The sequence below is a fragment of the Notamacropus eugenii genome, chromosome 1 (assembly GCF_028372415.1).
Source record: "Notamacropus eugenii isolate mMacEug1 chromosome 1, mMacEug1.pri_v2, whole genome shotgun sequence".
Lineage (NCBI taxonomy): Eukaryota > Metazoa > Chordata > Mammalia > Diprotodontia > Macropodidae > Notamacropus > Notamacropus eugenii.
This window is the reverse complement of record NC_092872.1, coordinates 483,228,856-483,251,983: the sequence shown is the minus strand read 5'-3', so window position 1 is coordinate 483,251,983 and position 23,128 is coordinate 483,228,856. Positions and strand designations below refer to the sequence as shown.

General features: G+C 40.9%; 1 protein-coding gene across 8 annotated transcripts in view; it reads right to left on the bottom strand.

Moving 5' to 3' along the window:
- Positions 1-20,226, bottom strand: part of PRRC2B (proline rich coiled-coil 2B) — a 94,205-nt gene extending 73,979 nt beyond the window's left edge. For all 8 annotated transcript variants that reach the window (XM_072632758.1, XM_072632760.1, XM_072632759.1 and 5 more), the window contains exon 1: positions 19,993-20,226. The gene's annotated coding sequence lies outside the window, so the exon portion shown is untranslated. The remainder of the gene's footprint in view (positions 1-19,992) is intronic.
- Between the last annotated feature and the right edge of the window lie 2,902 nt (positions 20,227-23,128).

Below are 23,128 nucleotides of genomic sequence, written 5' to 3'. Positions count from 1 at the left end.
TTAGAAATAAGAGCTACAGATGAGAGAAACTTGGAAAGATAATAAGAGCACAAGATACAAAACCTACCTAAGAAACAAAAGTTCCTGGAAATTTGAAAGGATCAAATAGAAGTTAATGACTCCATGAAACAACAAATATTAAAACAAAGACAAAAGATGGAGAAAATAGAAGAGAAAGTCAAGTACCTCATATCAAAAACAAGTGACCTGAAAAATAGATCAAGGAGAAATAATTTGAGAATCTACCTGTCTACCTTAAAGCCCTACCCCCACCTCCTGAAAAAGAGCTCAGACATCATATTTCAAGTTATAAAAGAAAATTGACCAGATCTTAGAACAGGGAAGAAAGTAAAAATAGATTCCACCAGTCACCTCCTGAAAGAAACCCCAAAATGAAAATTCCAAGGAACATTACAGCCCAAATTCAGAACTTCCATGTTAGAGGAAGAATAACATAAGTAGCTAGGGGAAAAAAAGTTCAAGAGCAGTCATAATCAGGATCACATAAGATTTATTAGCTATCACTATACAAATCAAAGAGTATGGAATAAAATATTCTAAAAGGTTTAAAACCAAGAATACCTTTCACTACAAAACAGAATGTAATCCTGCAGGGGGAAAAAAATTTATCTGTAATGAAATATAGGAATTCCAAGCATTCCTGATGAAAACAACAGAAATGAGTAGAAGTAACTATGAAATATGAACATGGAATTTGATAAAAACATAAAAAGGTAAAGGAAAGATAATAAGGCTGAAGCATCTACATTTTATGGGGCTGGGGAGATTATATAAGTATACCCTAAGAATCATAATGTCAGGTGGGAGGTCACAAAAGGAGTCAAATAAGATGGAGAGTCCTAAGAAACCATTATTATGCTTTGATTATTTTAAAACAAAAGGAAGGTCAAAAAAAGTTAAACTGGGGAAAAAAAGGTGATGAATTGGGGATAGACTTATTAACTCATACAATGTGGGTATGCAAATGTGTGTGTGTGGGGGGGTGTCACCTGAACTAATGCAAAGTAAAATGAACAGACCCACTCTATGATTTATATTCTGGAGAATAATTTATATTATAACAACATTGTAAAAACAAACAATTTTGAAAGACTTGAAGAACTCTGATCAACCATTATTCCAGAAGACTGATGATTGAGAATGTTGCTCATCTCCTGACAGATAACAGATTAAATATACAGATCGAAAGACACATTTTTGGCCACGGCCAATGTGATATTTGTTTTACCTGATCATGTTATTTCTTGTTTTTTTTTCTTTCTTTCTGTGGGGCATGGGGGGAGGTTAGAGTAGATGCTTATTAATTTTTTTTTTTACGTAAGTTTTAAGCATGAATTTGGCTTCTCTAGAAAACACATTAGACAAGGAGTCAGAAGACCCAGGTTCTAGTACTGAGACATATACCTACCTCACTGTGTGACTTTGAATTTAGAGTCAAAGGATTTAAGTTTCAATCCTGCCTCTATTTTGAACAAGTCTATTTAACCTCTCTAGGGCTCAGTTTCCTCATCTATAAAATAAGCAATTTGGACTGGCAGTCTCCAAGATCTCATTCAGTTCTAAATCTATAATAATACTATGTTCATTTTATCTCACTGCTAAAATACAATCTCTCTCCTCACCAGTTTATACCCCTTAATGGGTGTATGGCTGTGACTTTAGCTATAGGAGGACTCATCATCTGCCCTTATCTTACCTACTGATCCCTCATACAGTTAGGCACCTGCTGCACAGCACCCAGATATTCAAACATATTTGTTCTAATTCAGTAATTCAACAACTACTGAAGATTTACTAGGTACAAGGCATTATAACAGAATGCACTTAATGAGAATATTTTATTGATAGGAAATACACTCTCAGTCTGTTAAGAACTGCTGGCTTAGCTTCTCTTTTCTATGAACAGGCAGTTAATTTAGTGATTTAATCCAAAAGGCATTTATTAAATGGCAGCAAGGTAGCTCAGTGCTCTGTGTGGGATCTGGAGTCAGGAAGACTCAAGTTTAAACCCACCCTCATACACTTAAGTAGATGTGTTTCCCAGGGCAAGTCAACTTAACCTCCGTTTGCCTTGATCCACTGGAGAAGGAAATGGCAAAGCACTCCAGTATCTTTGCTAAGAAGACCCCAAGGACAGTATGATCCACCAGGTCACAAAAAGTCAGACACAAATTAATGATGAACAATAATAACACACTCCAAAAAGGTAAGATGGCTGTCTACCTCAGAGGCTAAAAAACTAAATGGTTTTTGCCTGCAAGGAATAATATTCTATTACTTACCTGCTGGTGCTCTGCCCAAAAGGAACGTAAATTTTAATCTCTGAAAATTTTTTTTTTGTTTTGGTTTTTCTTCTTAAAGACCAGCCTTACCCCAAATCAGTCTGGTCCCTGACCAAACCCTAACTGGCTACTGTTTGGGCCCCAATTGGCTCAGAATGAATGTAAATAACCATTTTTTCTGTTTTGGCAAGAAACCCTGAGGGTTTTCTCCTCCCAGATCTATTTTTTTTTTTTAAAGAGGCCATTCTTTGCCTCATTTTATTAAGCCTCAATCACTGAATGGGCACTGTCTCAGTCAAACAGAGACCTTTTAAAGACCTTAGCTAGCTAGGTCTTAGCTAAAGACCACTGCATCCTGGGCCATCTCCAGTTGTCCTGATCCATATCTGGCCACTGGACCCAGAAGGCTCCAGAGGAGAAAGTGAGGCTAGTGACTTTGAACAATTCTCCCTCACTTAAATCCAATTCACTTGCATGTCAAGGTATCACCTCCCTGATGTCATGGTCCTCTTCTGAGAACAAAGGACAAACAGCAACTACAGGAAGACACAATGTGGAAGAGATAAGTAGTTATTAGCTCATATAAGTAAGAGAACATTAACAACTTCGAACGACACAGAAAAGGCTTCCCATAGGTATCATCTGAGCTAAGCCTTGAAGGAAGCTAAGGGTTCTGCTAAGGGCTCTAAGAAAGGTGAGAAGGGAATGGGATACCAAGTTCAGGGAATAACAAAGAGACCAATTTAACTGTAACGAGGAGTATAACAAGAGAAGTAATGTAAAACCTGGAAAGGTAAGGTATAACCAGGTTGAGAAGGACTTTGAATGCTAAGTTGAAAAACTCATATTTTATCCAAAAGGCAACACAGAACCACTGATAAACACTGATCAAGGAAACGACTCAAATACTCACATCTCTCATCTGTGTGTATTTATACTAGGACACATATTCTCACCTCCACCTCTTAGAATTCTCAGCTTCCTTCAAGATTCAGCTCAGACTCCACCTTCTTGAAGAGGCCTTTCCCATTTTTCCAGCTGCCAGAGCCTTCTCCTCTAAAGTAACCTTCTCATAGCTATAGTCAGTTCTGCTGTGATGAAAACATTCCTTCCTAAAAATTACTATACGTAATTCTTATGTAAAACTACACAACCGAAATCACAGGGCTCATGGAAACTTCATGAATGACACATTAAAAAAAACAGATGGGAACTCAATATAAATGGCAGTACAGTTTTAATAAATGATTAAAAAATTTTAAAATATTACAATAAATAGTCACCGCAAGGAAGTCTGCTACTTGACTTGTGCTCTGGTTCCCATGCTGATAAAGTCCCAGATTACAGAGGGCAGCCTTGAGTGAGAGGGTCAAGAAGGAAGATGGAGAAAATGGAGGGGGGAGCCCACAAGGTTGCAGATCAGCCCTCCCACCCATAGCTCCTACAGGACCTGAAAAAAAAAATATATATATATATATATCTAACTTTCTAGCTCCAAAAAGACTTGAAATTTATTTGGGGAAGTGGATGACAGAAAGGTTTTAACTAGTAGTTATTTTGAAATAGTGTTATACAACTCTGTTAAGATAATATACAGTGAACCAAGTAGCTGGTAGATGCTTAAGAAGTATTCCTATGAGGCTTGGTTCAGCTGGGTACAGTTTTCTAAGTTCTCAGGAGGAAATCACACATAAACAAACAAGAAATTTGGTTTGCTTGCTCAAATTACTCTGTAATACAGCAACTTTAACTTTGTATGAGATCATGATTCCTGCTTTTTTTACCGTACTAAATTCTACTCCAGCCTTTTATCTTTGTATCTCTCATTTTTATAGTGTTTCCTGAAAGCAACATATTGTTGAATTCAAATTTTTAATCTGCTATCCATTTTCATTTTATGGGTAAATTCGTCCCATTCACATTCTAAGCTACAATTACTTGTGTATTTTCCCTCACCCTATCCCTCCTCACTCCTCTGCTTTACTTCTCCCTGCTATCTTGCCTTCCTATTCCTTCACCTATCCATCCCTCTAAGTGTCCCTCCCTTATCCTTTCCTCCAACCCTAACCCCCTGCCCTCTTATTTCTTTCTGACTTTAGATGTAGGTATTGTTCCCTCTTTAATCCATTCCCAGTGGGTGTAAGATTTCAGCACTACCTGCCCTCCCCCCACTAGTGCCTTCTTACCAATTTTTCCTTTTACGCTTCATTTGTATGAGACAATTATTCCTTTTTATCTCTCCCTACACAATTTTATCTTTTAGAATCACACCGTCATACTCAGGTCAGCCCACTCCTTCCTTTCAATCAACCTAAAGGATGATGACCATCATAACCGTACTACTAATATTTTCACATATGTGAAGTAAACAATTTAATCTTATTGAGTCTTTTGTAATTGGTCTTTAATGTTTACCACATATTTCTCTTGGATGTTATATGTTGAATTTTCCCTTAAGCTCTGGGTTTTTTGTCATAAAAATCTGAAAGTTTTTGAGTTCATTAAATGTTCATTTTTTTTTAAATTCAGGATTATACTTAACTTTGCTGGGTAAGTTACCCTTGACAGTAATTTCAGTTCTTCTGCTCTGCATAATACAGTATTCCAAGACCTACAGTCCTTCAATCTAGTAGCTGCTAGGTTCTATATAATTCTTATTGTAGCTCCATAATATTTAAATTGGGGTTTTTTTGGTTGCTTCCAATATTTTCTCCTCAACCAGAGAATTCTGAAATTTGACTATGACATTTCTATAAGTTTTCCTCCTAGGATCTCTTTCAGGTGGTAATCACTGGTTTTTTCCTATTTCTTCTTTGCCTTCTTGTTCTAGAACATCAGGGCAATTTTCCTTGTTAATTTTTTAAAATATTCTATCAAGATTCTTTTTTAATAGCAATTTTCAGGAAGTCTGACTATTCTTATATTATTTCTCCTCAATGTGTTCTCCAGATCAGTTGTTTTTCTGATGAGATGTTTTACTTTTTCTACTTTTTTTATTCTTTTAATTTTGTTTTATGATTTCTTGGTGTCTGAGAATGCCATTAGTTTCCCCTTGACCAATTCTAGTTTTCAAGGAATTATTTTCTTCCTTAAGTTTTTGATTCTCTATTTCCAGTTAGTTGACTTTCTTTTCATAATTTTCTTAGATTGCTCTTCTGATATTTTCTAATTTTTCCTTGATCTCTCCTTTTCAAGTTCTTCCAGGAACTCTTTTTGTGCTTGGGACCTTTTGATATTTCTTGCTGAAAAAGGAGTGGCTTTTTTTTAACCTCCATTATCTTCCTCTGAATATGAAAGCTGACTGGCTCTATCCCCATAGTGACCATCTATAGTTGGGTTCTTTCTTCTTCGCTAACTCATTTTGTTTGTTTGTTTTGTTTCATTTTTAGCATCCATTAGTGTAATCAAGTTATAGTCCAAGGTATGGAGAATGATGCCCCAAACTTCAGATCCTCCTTCCCCGCCCCCCCCCCCTTAAGTCCTTCTTACAGTTATTTCTGAGGTCTGTCTCCAGGCCCAATCTTGGGCCTTCTTCTCCACTCCTAAACCAAGGCTAGGTGCCCCAGCCACACTCTCCCACAAATGATCTTGCTCCCTAAAATCCCTCCAATAGCTACAAACCACATCTGTCCTCTCTGCCCTAGAAGTGAAACCAGAGACTCTGCTCTCCTGCAAGTGCCCACAGGCAACAGGATCCCCACCCCTCATGACTGCACTCACCAGGTGTGTGCTAGCTCCTTCTCCCTGCAGCCACAGTCCAAAACCTATCTGGTCAGCACAGCTGTGCTTGGGGCCCCTCAACAGTAGATGGTCCTTCACTCTTTTCCTACTTAGTGTTCAGACTCCCCCACCTCTAGTTCCCCACTGTCTATGAGACAAAAGTTTTTAAGGCTGACGCTGCACCCAGGACTTGTTTGTTGATTCTGCAGAGTCACCCTGGAGGTGTTTACAATTCACTCAGGTCGACCTCCATAAGATCTTTCCTGGGGTCTTCTCAAATTGTCTTAGGAGAACAACTGCCTTATCCTGTAGTTATTTCTTCTACTCAGAGGTGATGTTCTGTCTTTTTTTGTGTAGGAAATTTGGAGAGCAGAAAATATTCTGACCTACTCTGCCATCTTCCCAGAATCCTCCCTGAACAAATTCTCCTTTGCAAAACCAGCATTATAGCAGAACTATTTGTTTTTATACATGTTGTCTGACCCGTTAAAATGTAAGCTTCTTGAGGCACAGACTGTTCTTGCCTTCCTTTGAATCTCTAACACTTAGTACAGTGCCTGGAATGACTTAACAAATGCTCAACTGATTGACGATGAGAAGATTATTTCAGCAGCTGTGTGGACAATGAATTGCAAGAAGTGACTGGGAAGCAAGAGCAAATGGAGTATGTTAAACACAAGTGCAAAGAGAGGTGCCATAAACACCTCACTATCACTACTTTTTCTTGGATCTTTGGGTTATTCTGTTCTGATGGGTTACTTGAACTAGTTGATACTGGCTGTTTGAAGGGTAACCATGAAATAAAGACACAACAAGGCCTAAGATATTTCAGTCTTCTTCTTTGCCTGAATATTTTACCTTGTATAATGAATTAGCAAGTGAGAATGGCTCTGTGTCAACGACCAGATAACTTAGTGCTCTTTATTATAAAAGATCATTACATGACCAAGACAAGAATTGAAAAAAAAAGTTAGATGTAACATTTCTATTGGACTATCCCTTGTAACCAGATCAACAATGTGCTGTAACAATGAGCCATTAATGTAGGACCAACACAAAATTCAGATCAAATATAGAATCTCAGATCTGCTAGTTTCATATTAAAAAAAGAAACAAGGAGCTCAGGAATTCTGAACTTGCACAAATAATGAAAATTAACCAGGGCCTAAGTTTCGTTTTGATTTTTTTTAATATAAAGGAATGGGTAGAGAGGTATGGGAAGCAAGAGTAGGATATGGAAGTCCTTTGTAAAGTAGCTATAAAATAGAGAAAAAAGAAATAGCTTTATAATCCCATACATTTATAAATGCCAGAGTGTAACAGAACCACTCATCTCCAATTAAATTAATTATCCAGGGAGTCAAAGGACTTCAGCAGCTAATGTCTAGAGAGGGACACAGGATACATCCCTTTCCCTACAGGTTTCTTAAAAAGGCATTTCATTCCATGCCCCACCCCTCAACTGCAGCAGCTCTTCCAACAGCCAAGCTAGTAAACTTGAAATTCAGGAAGTCAGCAAACTTGGAACAGCAGGGCTTCACAAAAGCCCCCAAGAAAATTCCTCAGCAAGAGGCCACTACAACCCAGAATTAACTTCTTCCATTAACTTAGAAAGGGCTATGGTAAAGAAATAATTCATCAGGCTTTCGCTTCCATTCCCTAGATAGGCTAAGAAACCCCACTAAAATGTAAAGAACTTTGGGATGGAGTTGAAATGTATTACTTAAGTAAACTCCGCATTCATAATAAAAGAAAAGCAAAAAAACAAAACAGAAGCAGCTTTGGTGGAGTAGAAATAATACTGGATCAGACACACTTGCCCTCAAGGAACTTACTGTTTAATAGAGGAGTTAAAGATTAAAATAATTAAGTACACATAAGATATAGAGAGAGGAGAGTAGAAAATCTCAGAGGGGTGAGCCTCCAGTAGAAGGTGAGAATTAAACTGACCCTTAAAGGAAAACTAAGAAGTCACAGAGGACTGAGGAATAATCAGTGCAACATGGTGAGATCCTCAATTTAGGAATATCACTTTGACAGCTGAATGGAAGACGGACTGGAGTAATGGGAGAAATGAGGAGACAACCAAGAGACTACTGCAACAATACTGGGGAAAAGTGGTGAGGGCCCACTTCTGGTGGTAACTGCGTAAATAGTATGGGGGGGATGCAAATAGAGATGTTGAAAAGGAAGAAATGACAAGTTTGGTAATGGATTGGACACATGGGATGAGAGTGAGGTTGGAGCCTAAGTGTTGACAATGAGTAGGAAACTTGGAAGAGGGGAAGGGTTTGTGAGGCAAGAGAATGAATTCTCTTTTGGACATGCTGAGTTTGAGATGCCTATAAGATCTGCAAGTTAGTGATGTTCAAAAGGCAGATAAGAGCACTAGTCTCTCTCCTGAGCTGCAATCTCAGATCACCAACTGCCATCTGAACACCTATCTACATATATCTTTCCATAGATCTACATATCTATCATCTGGGAATAAGGATGTAGAATTGAGTCTCAGATGCATATTACTTGCTTCCTGTTTGACCTTGGACAATTCACCTTTCTGGGACGTGGGTTAAATTCTCAGTTAAATAAAGGAGTTTGTCCTGAAGACCTCCACGGTTCTCTTTCAATCATTTATATAGCATTAACTTTCTTGCCAGGTACTGTGTTAAGGACTTGGCAATTATTATCTCAACTGGTCCTCATAATATTCCTGGGAGCTATCATTATCCTTATTTTACAAATAAGGAAACTGAAGCACAAAGCAGATAAGTAACCTGCCCAGGGTCAGAGAGCTAATAAGTGGCTAAGGCTGGATTGGAACTCAAGTCTTCCTGACTCAGAGCCCAGCACTCTCTCCACTGAGCCACTCAGCTGATCTCAACCCTCCTCACCTCTGACTCTGATCCTGAGAAGCAGGTGGTTTTGTAGAATGAATGCTAAATTTGGACTCAAGAGAGACCTTGTCTACATCTTGCCTCTGCTGGTTACTATCTGTATTATCATGGACAAGTCACCTCTCCACATTTACAAAATAGGCACATATACCTAGCGACTGTGGGAATCAAATAAGAGAATGTATTAGAAAATACTCTGTAAACTTTACATTACAGAAATGTCAACTATTGTTATTATTCTCCTGTAAGGGAAAAAACAAGGAGAAGGGTCCAGTGTGTATCAGAGGGAGAAAACAAAGAATAAGGAACCCATAAATTAAATCTATCCCCACCCCAATTACCTAGAGGAATATAAGCTTTCTGAAGAAAGTCACTGAGTCATTTTCATCCTCTATTCCTAATTCAATAGGTTACACATAGTAGAGGCAACTGGGCATCACAATTAAAACACAACTTGAAGTCAGGAAGATTTAGGTTGATTCTCAACCCAGATACTTAATAGCTGTGTGATAAACACTATAAAAACGTTAGCTACTATTACTACTATTTAATGTGTTGAATTTGAATTCCTCTCCAGTGAGTCAAAAGACTGTGTAACTACAGCTAAATCTTTACTCTCATCTACACTGTATCCCTGCCCGCCTCCCCCCCCCCAAGGTTCCAATAAGAAACCTGGTTTAGTTTGCATAATTACAGTCACAGAGCCACCAAACAGATAATACCATGTTTTGTGTAATAGAATAAAAAGAAAGGACCAAATGTCCTCCAATCTGTATCACAACAATGGCTGTATTCCAAGACCACAAGCCTGCTGAAGTCATTATAATGACTGATGGACTGGGGGGCAAGGGAAACATGGGAGATTTTGCCAGCATTACATATGTGAAAGGCAATATGAAGGAATGGCTAAAAAAAACAAAAACAAAACAGGCCTTACTTTCGGATTTAAATAGAACCTGGAAGCCCCTGTTTCAAGTTCCTCAACCTCTCAGCAACTCAAAACTCTAAGACCATGAATTACAAAGGAGGTGATAATCTGAACTGTGGTCTTACCTCGGGGTTCCACATATCAATGAAATCAAAGGTCTGATCCAAAATGATACAAACATACTTCCAAAATCACTGATTTCACCAGTATTTGTACTCTACCAACACATCATATTCCCTCCCCTCCATCTCTTCCCTTGGTAGTCTTAATGAAGTTCTAAGACCAAAAAAATACATCACTTGGTACCAACATTCTTTTATAGTCACGTATGTATATGTATATATAAGTACACATGTGTATAGGATATGTGTGTATATAACTAAGTACCAATTACCTATAAATCCTCTTACCCCACCAATAAAACCTTATACTTAGAAACTCTGCAGAAAAGAAAACAATCTTTGTTGGAACCCATAGATCATCAGATTTTTAGAGTAAGACAGACCTCAGAATTGTCTAGTTGGAACCTTTCATTTTAAAAAGAGAAAATTAAGGTGTGTGGGGCAGGGAGAAGGGAGGAGAAGATAACTTCCCTAATATCAGACAATTTTATGGCTTTAAAGCCAAGGCTAAAAACTCAGGTATTCAGATTCTGAGTTCAATATACTATGCTGTCTCCCTACAGTCAGACTTTCAGGGTACTGGAGAATAGAGCTATTTAATCAGCTATACTCAGTACTCCTTCTATGTTATCCCACCATAACAGCATGTTAAAAGCCAACATGTCCAAAAAGAATTGTAAGGGAATTTTTTTTCTGAAGATCAAAAAGAACATTACTGGCACTACCAAGGAACCATAAATAAATAGTCCAACACTAGGAGTTTTCATACATAAAATTACTGGCAACAATTACCATAGTTCTTGTGGTCTTTAGCAACTGAAAAACCTTTGGGGTTATTTAGATTTAAGTAGTAAGTCTTTTCTTCAAGTTCAGACTTCCAGACACAACCAGGAGATTTCTATCAGATGAAACAGAAGACAGTTTCCCTGGAGACAAAATTATACTCAAAAAGCAATTTGGAATCAAGGCTACAATGAAACTTAGACTGGGGACAGCAATCAATGACATATCAATCCTTAAAAACAATCTTAACAAGTTTAGGAATTCTTATTGAAAACTTACTACAAGAAGCATCATTACACAATGGTTAGACAACTGCCCTTGGAAGCACAAAAGACTCCAGTCCAAGTCCTGCCACTGACATCCCAGGGACCCCAGGTAATTCACTTGTCTTCTCACCACTCAAGGCAACTCTAAGACAAAGTGGAATGGATGATGTCAACTGGTACTGGCAGAGGGAGTTTCCTCACTCAGAAGGTCCTTACATTACAGGACCAGTCCTCCTATCCTTATCCCATAGATTATCAGATTTTTAGAGTATGACTAGACCTCAGAATTGTCTAGTTGGAACCTTTCATTTTAAAAAGAAGAGAAAATTATCCTTATCCTACCTTCCTACAATAGAATATAAGCATTTTTAACATACCTTTCATGTTGAAAGGGCTATGCTAGGGATGTTACAGTATAATGGAATATTAAGATACTACTGAAATAGATAGTTTTAATACATGATATTTATTACATGTAAGTACAAATGAGAGTTACCAAAGTTCTATGTGATGCATGAGGGGGGAAAGGTCTTTATTAATCTTATTAAGAGCAGAGGAAGTCTGGGCTTCATGGAGGCGATGGAAGAGGAGATGACATTTCAATAGCACTTTGAAGTTATGAGTAGTAATACAGCAGAGAAGAGGAAAGAGAGAATTTCACCAATAGGGATCAATGTTAAGAAAAGCAGAGGCTTGTTTGCTTGTAACAGGTTCTTCCCTTCTCATGTTCTGGCCTGGGTTTAACCTAAAAACTAACTGCAGCACCATCTCCATTCTTTCATATACATTGATGATAAATCGTCTAGCTAAGATGATGTGAACAAAAATTCCATAAGGAAGCATGGATCCAGTCCTTGCTTACATTTGAGGCTATTAAGCAGAAAAAGGAAATGCAAAATTGTACCTTCAACTTAAAACCTGTGTCCTCCGTCCCACTCTGCCTATCCCAAAAAAAGGTACATCAACATTAACCACATCAAACCTGGAGTTTAAGTTTGTCTGTTTCTACCAACTAAAGTCTCAACTCTAGCATCAAATCAACAACAACCAAAAAAATTTAAGAAACCATTTTGCCATTTATATTCTGGGACTGATCTTTTGACTATCACATATAGCCATTCATATGGTACAAAATCAAATAAAAACAGCCCTCACAAGCCATTAAAAAGAATTCTCTCTAGGCAGACACTAACAAACACTAACACCAGCACCACAGTATCATAATAACAATTTGTACCTCCTATAGCTCTGGTCTTTTAGGAGCTCAAATCCTTCCTGACTTTATCTAATTAAAATACCACCCAAGCAAGCACTGCCAAATACTTAATTTCTGATGTCACTTTAAAGAAATCAACTTATTTGTGATCTTAAAGAACTGGGGGGGAAAAAGATAAGCAAACCATTAACAGAGGTAAAATGATGAAGTAGTGATCTATTATATAACACAGAAAACAAATGGCTTAAAGGATTGTACCATTCATTAACTTGGGAGATAGAAACAAGGGATCAGTCACCAAATAAATTCCACTCCAATAATAAGAAACATTAACAGTAACCAAACAACACGCTAGTGCAAGCAACACAAGAGCCTGGCAGCCATTTCCACAGGGACTGCGTGAAATCTCAGAACAGGGGAGGTGTCTGGATTTCCTCTGCCAGGCTTTGGTTTCTGAAAGCTATGAAGAAAACGTCTTTCCCAAGAACCATCATTTTACTTAATAAGAAAAAATTCAAGTCTCAAAAACGCATATCTGACAAATCTCTATAATTTCTTAAGATACTGAGAGCAACTTGTGTTTCAATTTCTACAGAAGGAAACCACAAGTGCTAATTATTGCTGTAACACTTCTACAAAGTATTCACACCCAAATGATCAAAGATTAAGGCAAAATACACGAGAATGACCATGGCAGCCTATACTCCTCCAACAATTATTTTCATCCGGACAACTACTTGAAGCCAAATAATCCAAAATGCTATTCCGTTTTAAAGTCCTATACTTTAGGACTATACAGGCTACACAAATCAACAAGTTCCACTCTTCCAATCTCTTTCAAAATACACATTCTATTTAATCAACCAACAGATTACACCCACTACCACAAAGCAAGAATACAGAATTAACTTCCCAGGTTGGACGTTGTTCTTACGTAGAACAAAGCAGTTCTCTACATTCTGTGTCAAAACAGAACTTGCCTAGGAAATTTATGCACTACGTAAAAAACTACAATCCTTTTTCCAGTTGGGCCAGCATAGGTAATTGTAAATGTTCTGCCCAAAGAGACAGGTCCGCAGCATGTGAAGAGTTCCAGCTATGGCTTTCAGAGGCCAAAGCAATTAACTAACTACACAGCCAACTCACTACTCAAATCCTTGGACTGCTGCTGGCCATAACATACAGATAGCATTCGTCCTTAAGGTAACACAGTGCTCTCTGGTAAGCACAAAAATCTGTGGGTTGGTTCTTTTATTGAGGTAAACAAATTTCTAATTTTTGCTGAGAAATATGTTTTTAATATTTCAGAATCTGGCATGTAATTTCCAATAATTGCTCATTTTCAGTTTGCATCTCACTGTTCAGGGTCTTTGAAGTAACACCATGATCCCCTAGTCTAATGTATGGTATTTGGGCTGGAGGGGAAAGTTGCAGTACTGAAGAAAAAATGGCAGCTTAAGAGAACTGCTCCATATCACAAACACACGAACAACAACAACAAAACTGTGAAAAGAAAAGACAGCAAAGACTATGGTGATCATGATAATCTTTTTAAAAGTCAGTAAACAGGATACAATATTGAATTTAAAGCAAACAATTACAACAAGAATACCAGCAAACTTCATTCAACTGCCAAGTAGGGCTGTGACGGGAAAAAATGATTACAAACAACTCTAGATAAACTGTATTCTGTCTTATAAATGTCTTTCTATGTATAAAACCAATGCTTCATAAACCAATGTCTCTGCTAGCATTTTTTTACACACAAGGACACAGAGCCCCAAAGTCTCAGTTAGAAAATGTTTCTCAGGCCACATAGAAAGTTAATAGACACAGCTTAAAAACTGGACAGAACTCAAATCTTAAAACTCACAGTCCCTGGCTCAAATCACTAGGGTAAATCTCTATGTACCTTAGTGGGTTAAGAACTCCCAAGTGCTATCCACAGTTATAAACAGTGATATCACTGGTAGCAAAAGCCCAGGCCTGCAAGTTCCCAATGGTATGCAATACCAAGAAAAATTCCAAGTTTTTTTTTAATATATATATAAAGATATCTATACATACATATATATCTAATATCTTTTTTTAAAAATAATTTTATTTCAAGCAGTACAGCTCATCAATTCTCCTTTCTCACTCTTCCTTTCCCAAACACCACAGGCTTAAGTTCCTAAAAGCTGCACAGGAGAGTCTAGACAGAAATTTGAATAAAGAAATGAAGTCAAAATTCAAGATATCATAAAAGATAGTACAGATCTGTACTTTTAGAGGGAAACTTTTTTGAAAAAAAATTTTAAAATACAAAATTCAGTTACATGCAAGTACAAAGTCCAACAGACACTATAGTTTTAAAAGGCAACTTGTGTTGTTTTCAAATACAATCAAGCCAATCTAATTCAGTGAATCAAAATACAACGTTCTTCATGGTAAATAAGAATCACTGCCAATTCAGAAATACATGACTAGCCAAAGAAAAGTATCAGGAAAGGAAAGAAATCAAACAGGCATGATCAAACTTAAATAGTGGAATAATGAAAAGTCCTATCACTGCCTACTGCTATTACTATTCTTAAATGAAAATAAAATACTCTTTCAGTGAAAAAGGAGAGTCAAAATCTGGGAAGGAATGCACAATATTAACTTACCAATAACCAAAATAAAAGGCATAAAATAATGCAAAGCAAAAGACACCCAAGTCCCATTCTCAAACTAGCTGTGACATGCCATTCCTGACATTCCACTCTCCCTGAATTTTCAGACTCTCCAGTTCTCACACTTTATTTTTACTCACTTGGACCTGAATAAGAAGTAAGATGACAGAAGGCAAGCCTCACTGTCTTTCTATCACAGGAACAACAACTCTCCACCTGTGAGAGCACAAACAGAAACCACTCAGAAAACCTTCCATTCTCAATTATCCACGGTAAGCAGAATTAGTGATAGTATGGATAAATGAATTAAACTGGTATTCCCAAAGTTGGATATTTGTCACAAGTTTCAACCTTCCTCTTCAAAGAACTAATCAGTTAAACTGACAGGTTAAGTGTTTTCTTCTCATTTTTCCACTGTCCTCTTCATAAATAATAATAATAATAGTAATAAGAACTTTAGGAAGTAGCCAGTAACCACCAACACAGCTAACTTAAAGGGATCAGAAGCTTCAACTCTCAAAGATAGAAGGAAAAGTGAAAAAGTCTTATAAAATAGGCAACAGATAAATAAAAGGATGACATTAACCTGCAAAGACTGCAATATCCCATGGACAAGGAGAGATAAATTCTATAACTAAGAAAGTGTGAAAAATGCTACCAAATAGGTAGAAACTTAGCAAATGCAAAGCATAAAAGCTGAAGGGTACCCACGACTTTTTCATCTAGTTTAAACTTTCTCATTTCACAGATGACATTACTGAGGCATGGAGAAAACACAAAGTAACAAATGAAGTTTCTACCACTCTGTTGAACATTTCCAAGAACATAATTTGCATGGCTTATTTAGCAAGTCATTTAGTGTCTGGGCAAGAGGCATACTGTCTCAGACTTTTGTGTTCAGAACTGCGTCCCTCTCCTTTCCCCTGACCCTTTTTCTGCAGAGGACTAGAGTGCTATCTAAGAGGATTTCTGATAAATAGCTGGAAAGGTCTGGAATTCTGGAAAGGAAATTTCACCTTTTTTTTAATCTAGACACAGCAGTTCAGAGGTGGAAGGTTACCTTGGAGACCTTTTAGTCAAGCATTTTACAGATGAGGAAACCAAGACCCAGAAAGAGGAAAGAATTTGCTCAAACTCACACTGCTTCTAACAGCAGGTCTGTGACTGGCCTCCTAACTCCAAGTTTGCCTTCCTTTAACTCAAACTTCTCCCCAATCCAGTCCATCCTCATCTGTCAAACTAATCTTAACATGCAAGTCTGGCCATGTCACTCTATTGAACAAACTCCAATGGCTTTCTATATTGCCTTCAGGATCAAAAAGAAAATCTTTGGTTTGGCTTTTAAAGCCCTTTTCATCTGGCTCCTTGATACCTTTCTGGGCTTTTTCCACCTTACTCCCTTCACTTGCTCTGAGATCCAGTGACTCTTGCCTCCTTTTCTGTTCTCACAAGACATTCCATCTCCTGGTCCGCTATGTGCTATGTATGCCTGGCAGTATCTTCTTCCCTGCTGGCTTCCAGCAAATCTCATCTAAAAGCCTACCTTCTGCAAGAAGACTTTCCCAAGCCTTCTTAATGTGAGTGCCTTCCCTCTGAGAATATCTCCAATTTATCCTGGATATATCCTGTTCACACAAAGCTGTTCATGTGTTGTCTCCCCCCGTTATACATTGTGAGCTCATTGAGGACAGGGACAGTGTCGGTTTTGTTTTGGCTTTTCTTTGTATCCCCAGAGCTCAGCACAGTGCCAGGTACACAGTAGGCACTTAATAAATGCCTACTGAATTCATTTTCCATGACACTACTGCAGCCATCCTCCTTTGTTTGCTGTGTCATCAACTGACATTTAGATGATACAGTTCAAATTAAAAATAAACTGGGGAAGTAAATTAGTGAGGAGCTCCAGCCAGATCCAACAACCAAGAAGACTGGCAGGAGAAAACATTCTAGGCTAGGAGGAGTGAATATAAAAGGGAGAATCAGAAGAAAAACCAAAATGGATTAATTGGGAGTGAAAACTCCCCATGTACACTAAACCCAAAAGGCTGAGTCCCTGGAGGTTTACATGCTGAACAAGGATAAATACAAGAAATAAAGATAACAGTCATAAAATCTCAGAATTGGTCAGAACTTTGGAAACAACTTAGTCTAACCTGTAGCTGAACAGGAATCTTCTTTCCAACATACCTAACAAACACTCATAGATTTAGAGCTAGAAGTAACCTTAGAAGGTCATCTAATGCAACCACCCCAGTCCCCATTTTACAGACTATGGCCTGGCCCATAGTCATACAAGTAGCAGGGCAAAGATGTGAACCCAGGTTCTCTGAATCCAAATCCAGCACTCCTTCCATAGTACCATAATGCCTCAATTAGAAGACCTCTCTACTGGTGGGAAACTCAGTATCAGTACCTTCTGAGACAATTTATAGTACTGCTCTAATTATTAAAGCAGTGACTGGTCTGATGTTTTATATAAATCAGCAGTATCATTAATGGCAGCACTTTCTCTATACCTATTAAAAAGACTAAACCAAACTGAACAACCTCCCCCTTCCCCCGCCCCAAGGTTCCCTACAGTTCCAAAATGCTACTCTTGGGTTTCAAAGAGGTAATTATTTTGAAACTTTAGCCTTTGTTCACTGAAAGAGGAGCATTAATGGCACAACATATACACCTCTGATTGCTTCATCTTTCTGCAATCTCTACCCTTTTCTCTTCTCCCATACCTTTCTTCCTTTCCTTCCCTCTTTGTCCTAGGGCTCCCAGTCACAGCTACAGACACTGCTAAGACACTACAGGTGGCATTCAGGGCTATAGAAGTTGCTAGACCAAGTCTTATATATATATTGCTGAAAGCTGCATTTTTATTTGGTTATGCAGTAAATTCTTTCCCAAGCCATTAAAAGTAGAAGGTCACAAAACCCAATCTAAATTGATGGCAATGTGTTATCTGTACTAATACACGAAAAGAAACCCGGATGACAGTAAATTTCTCATGGGACAGTTTCAACAGTTCTGTAAACAAACTGACACTTGGAGAAGGCTTCGCCCTAGGTAGCCATATATTTACCAAACAACAAATTCAAAGTTCTTACATAGCTCTCTTCTGCCATTACATCTCTGTCTTAAAAAGCATCTTTTTTCTTCCACATATTAAAAGGTATGTTTTCACCACTTGGCATATAAAACAGCACCTTCCTACTTTATAAGACCAATCTAGCCAGCATTTCCAACAGTACTGTTTCTTATTTGGAGGGGGGGAAGGGAAGCCATCTGGCAGGCCCCTGAACAGTTACATCCTGTTTATTATTAAATCTTTTCAGCAATAGTGCTTTAAAACTGTTTTTCCAAACAACCCCCTTAGTCTTGGCACTCCAACACAGACTCATCTTTGGGGGATACTGGGTCTCTCCTGCTCCTTCAGCACAAACCAATAATCACAGCTTATCCACCGACTCCACTTAAAAGACACGGTGAAATCTAGCCACCATCCTAGGGAACTCATGGAATTTAATATTCTCTTTTTCTGCCTCCAAATACCACAGAAGCTAAGGTCTGAGATAGGGAAATAGTGCCTATTAAGTTTCATTTCAATGGTGCCTCAAAAAAATAAGACAGAAAAAATGCTTCTACTTTTTCAGGACCCAAGAACCTGGAAACTAAAGACTGTCCCTTCTCCAGTCATATCTCCAAACACCTAAAGCAGAGAGAGCAAAAAGCTTGTTTCTTGCAGTGTAAGGTGTTCTCTCTTCATAACAAGCAAGTTACCAAAGATATGAGATTTTTAAAAAACGATTCAAATTCTCAAACAGACATAGCAGGGAAAAAATGTCATAAAATGGAAGGCTACCTCAAAAATATGCAAAAAGCTACCCTCTGACTATTCAACAAGCATGTTTGTAGTCGACATCCTTCAGACATTTTAACTTGGCAAAGTGGAGAAGGTAAGCATGGAAGAGGGTGAATGGATCAGAGATATACGGTTGCAGGAAAACATGAAATCATCCTGTCCAGCGTAAGCCTGACAGTGCTTTAAAAATAATATACACACATATACTGAGCCCTCCAGGGCGCAGGACGCAGGTCCAAAACAATGGGGTGAAAAGACATTAAAAAGAAGGCCAGCCCTAGACACAGGCGAGGAGGAGAGGTGTGGGGGAAAGTACCTCTGCCCCTCCTCTCGAAGAAAGGAGCCACCCACAGACACAGACACACACACAGACACACACACATCCCCATCCCCTGCGGCCCTACAACCAGGGAGCCAGAGAGAAAGGGGGCAGGCTGGGGGAGGGACCGAGGCCCTGCAGCTCGCAGACTCACAAATCGGGTTGGAAAAACAGCCACCACCATGGCAAACTGGGGGAGGGGTGTGCAGACCATGCCCGGCCCCGGCCCCAGCCCTGTGGGAAGAATTTGGGGGAGGGGGCATTCACACACCCTTCCCCAGAAATCCGAGACCCCAGCATTCCCGGGGCCGGAAAAACTGAGGAGGGAGGGAGGGGGAATGATAAATGGGGAAGAATGGAAGGGGGAGCACCGAGAATTTGGGGGGGCCAAGAGAAGGGGAGCAGAAAGAATTTAAGGGCGAAAAGTAAATGGGGTAGCGAGATCGGAGAACTGGAGGAGAAAGGACAGAGAGAATTCGCGAGTACGGAGAGGAGGGTCTGCAATCTTGCGGGGGAGGCAAAGAGAACCGGGGGGAACGACGGGGGCGGGCGGGGGCGTTCCGATCCGACCTGGAGGGGCAGGGGAGGGTAAACAATGAGCAGGAGAGCCGCGGCTCGACCCAGGCGCTCCCACCCCCAGTGAGGGGGGGGCTCGCTCTCCCTGCCCCCACTCTGCAGGGGAAGGGGGGGCGCGCCGATTAGCCTGGTCACCCCGCCCCCGGCGCCCCCTCCCCCTGGGGTGAGGGCGGGGAAGAGACAAAAGCCCAGAGAGGAGGCCGAGGCCCGCCCGAGCCGGGGCCAGGCCGGGACAGGGAGCAGGAAGGCTGCAGCGGCGGCGGCTCCGAGCCTCGGGCTCCATCTTAGCGCTCTTCGGCCCCCCTCTCCCGCCCCCCAGAAACCAGCCGCGTCGCCCCCCGCGCCCCAAAATAGCCACCTGGTCTGATTCCGGGGGTCCGACAGTGCCGAGAAATCCCAATCTGGCGGCGAGAGGGGCGTTCAGGCAGCAGGATGGCGGCGGATTGAGAGGCGGCGGCGCTGGCGGAGCCTCCCGAGCCTCCTCCTCCTCCTCCTCCACCTCGGTCGGCTCTGGGTCTGTGTCTGCCGCCCTCCTCCCTCGCTCGCCTCCTTCTCTCGCTCTCTCCTCCTCTCGCTCTCTCCTCCTCCTCCCCGCCCCCCGCCCCTGCCCTCCTCCCTCTTCTCCTCCACCTCCTCCTCCTGCCCCCCCACCGCCCAGCCTGTCAATCCCCGTCTGTCTGTCTGTCCGCCTGCCGCCCGCCCTCCTGTCTGGTATGTCTGTCTGGATGGAGCCGCTCGTCCCGCAGCCACTGGCCTCGGAACCTGGACAGCGCCCCCTGCAGGGCCTCCCGGGAGGCCCGAGCCCGCGCGCCCGCCCCGCCCCTTTCACTCCAGTCCGAGCCCAAGAAAGGAGGAGGAGAAAGAAAAGGGGGGAGCGGCAGCGCCCTCGCCGCGCCCCCGCCCCCGCCCGGCCTCGGGGTGCCCGGGCCGCCGGCCAGCCGGAGCGCCGCCACGACGCGTACCCTCCCCGGGAAATTCTGTCGTTGTGTTCGTGGTCATTAACCCCGTTTTGTGCTGCTACACGTCGCCCGTCACCTGCGCGCTCCGTGGGTGCCGCGTGCTGGAGGTGATGCGACCGGGCGTCTCTGTTGTCTCACGTATCGTGGGTACGGCGTGGAACGGGGCAGCCATGCCAGGTGGTTTTAGGAGAGGCGGCGCGGTCCAGGGCAGTCCCGGAGGTGTGGGGCCAAGTCCCTGCTCTCGGGGTCTCCCCCACCCGCCCCGGCAGCTGACCCCACGACGCTGGTGAGAGGACACGTAAACAGCCCCTACCCACCAGAAATTCACCCCCTAAAGGGGAGAGGGGTACACATGTACCAGAATGAAAGCTGCCCGTATGGATATGGTCGTAGATTTAGAGTTGGAAGGGACCTCGAAGGCCTTCTGATCTAACCCTCTCACTCTGCACCTGAGGAAATCCACCCAGAAACCTGAAGGGACTTGTCCAGCCCAGGTCCCTCAGGAAGGGACAGGATTCTAAATCTCATCTCATCGTCTTGACTCCCTTCTTCATCCCCTATCCACCATACCTGGCTGCTTTGAAACGAAAATTTCACACACACACATATACACACACGGATGTTCCCTATAAAGTCTATAATAAGTATCGTCTAAGAGAGCAGTACAGCAGCAGTGTAGAGCCTGGAGGCCTTAGAATTAGGAAGACCTCGGTTCAAGTATTGCCTCCTACCATGTGACCCTGGGCAATCACTTCATATTTCAGTACCCCAGCTCTGATTAACAAGTTATAGACTAGTTGCCGATTTGCATCCTCATGAACAACAATCATTTCCTAAGCCCTTCTAGTAGAACGCTAAGCCCCAGGTATATAAAGACAGGAGCAAAATAATATCTGGCCTCAAAGATTTTGCCTCTATGGAAGGAACTAACACATTTGTATGTGTTCCTAAGAATCTGATACATACAAAATAGATATAAGACAATGCTCTGGCATCTAGAGGGATCAGAAAAGGTCTCCTGCAGAAGGTTTCACTTTAGCCAAGTATCAAGGTTTCCAAGAAGACTTAAGAAAAGAGCATTGCAGAGCTGGAAGCTGGAGTTTCATGTAATGAGGAAGACCAGCTTGTGGACCAGTATGGCTGAATCAAAGAGTATGGGAGAGAGAAGGTGATAAAACACTGGAAAAAATAGGTTGTGAAGACCTTTATGGGACAATCAGAGAAATTTATATTTTATTCTAGAGATAAGAGAGCCATTAGAGTTGGGGTAGAGGGAGTAACACGGTAAAATCTGCTCTTTAGAAACCACTAACTGTGAGTAGATGCAGCTGGCTGAATGGGGACCCAGTTAGCTGGGTAACTCAACTCCTCCTCTCCTGTCTGTCTCCCCCTCCCCTTCCTTCTCCTCTCCAAAGGAAGGTAAATTTGGATGGTCAAAAGCTGCCCAGTTGACTTGGGTTTTACTGGCTTCTTTCCTTTCCTGTCCTGTCCCATCCTGTCCTGTCCAGTCCTAAAACCTACCGCACTCTGAAACTGGGACTCCAGAGGGCCCCTGCCTAAGGGTTCCTCTGGACCCTTCTAGCTCTAGAGTGATTATCAGTGGTAACTGTTGCTGGTTCCCACTCAGCCTGATGTTTTTCTTTTTCTTGACCTCATTAAAGGGACCATGCCCTGGCTCATTCTTAAACAGGCATATTCAATGAATGGGCGTTGCCTCACCCTAAGTGAGTATCTGCAAAGACCTTGGCCTAAAGGGCCCTAGGTCTCCCAGTGCATCCTGGGTCATCTCCAGTCATCCTGAGGAATATCTGGTCACTGGATTCAGATGGCTCTGAAGGAAAAGTGAGGCTGGTGACCTGCACAGCCCTCCCCCACTCAAAACAAAGTCAAGTGCAAGTCATGTCTTCATCTCTCTGATGGCATGGTCTTCGGCAATGAAGAACCAACACACTGTGTTTCTACGGTGGGAGTTTCCCACACCAATGAAGTTACAAACCAAAAATGTATGCATTAAGACCTAGTGTAGGCTGTGTCTGGCGTTTAAGGGCCAGCCTAAATCAGAGAAGTTTATCATTAGGCTGGCTGCAGATTGCTCACTAGTTAGCCTAAGCACCTCAGGAAGGCTGAATGTATAGAAAGGTTGTTGTCATTTGTGGTGTCTAGAAATTAGGACTTCATTGAAGTATATAGTATGTTATATATTGTTTAAATTAATAGGAAATCATTTATATGAGTTACATTTGTATATATTTTATATATGCATTTATATATTATACTTACATTGCACTTAAATTTTGAAAAGTGCTCTCCTCAAACATCCTACAAGTACAAAATATTTATAGCAAATCTTTTTGTGGCAAAGAATTGGAAACTGAGGGGATGCCTAGCAATTGGGGGATGGCTGAACAGTTATGGCATACGAATATTACAATACTATTGTGTTGTAAGAAACTATGAGAGGGATGATTTCAGAGAAACTCTGGAAGCCTTGCATGAATTAATAGAGAAGAAAGTGACCAGAACTAGGAGAAAAAT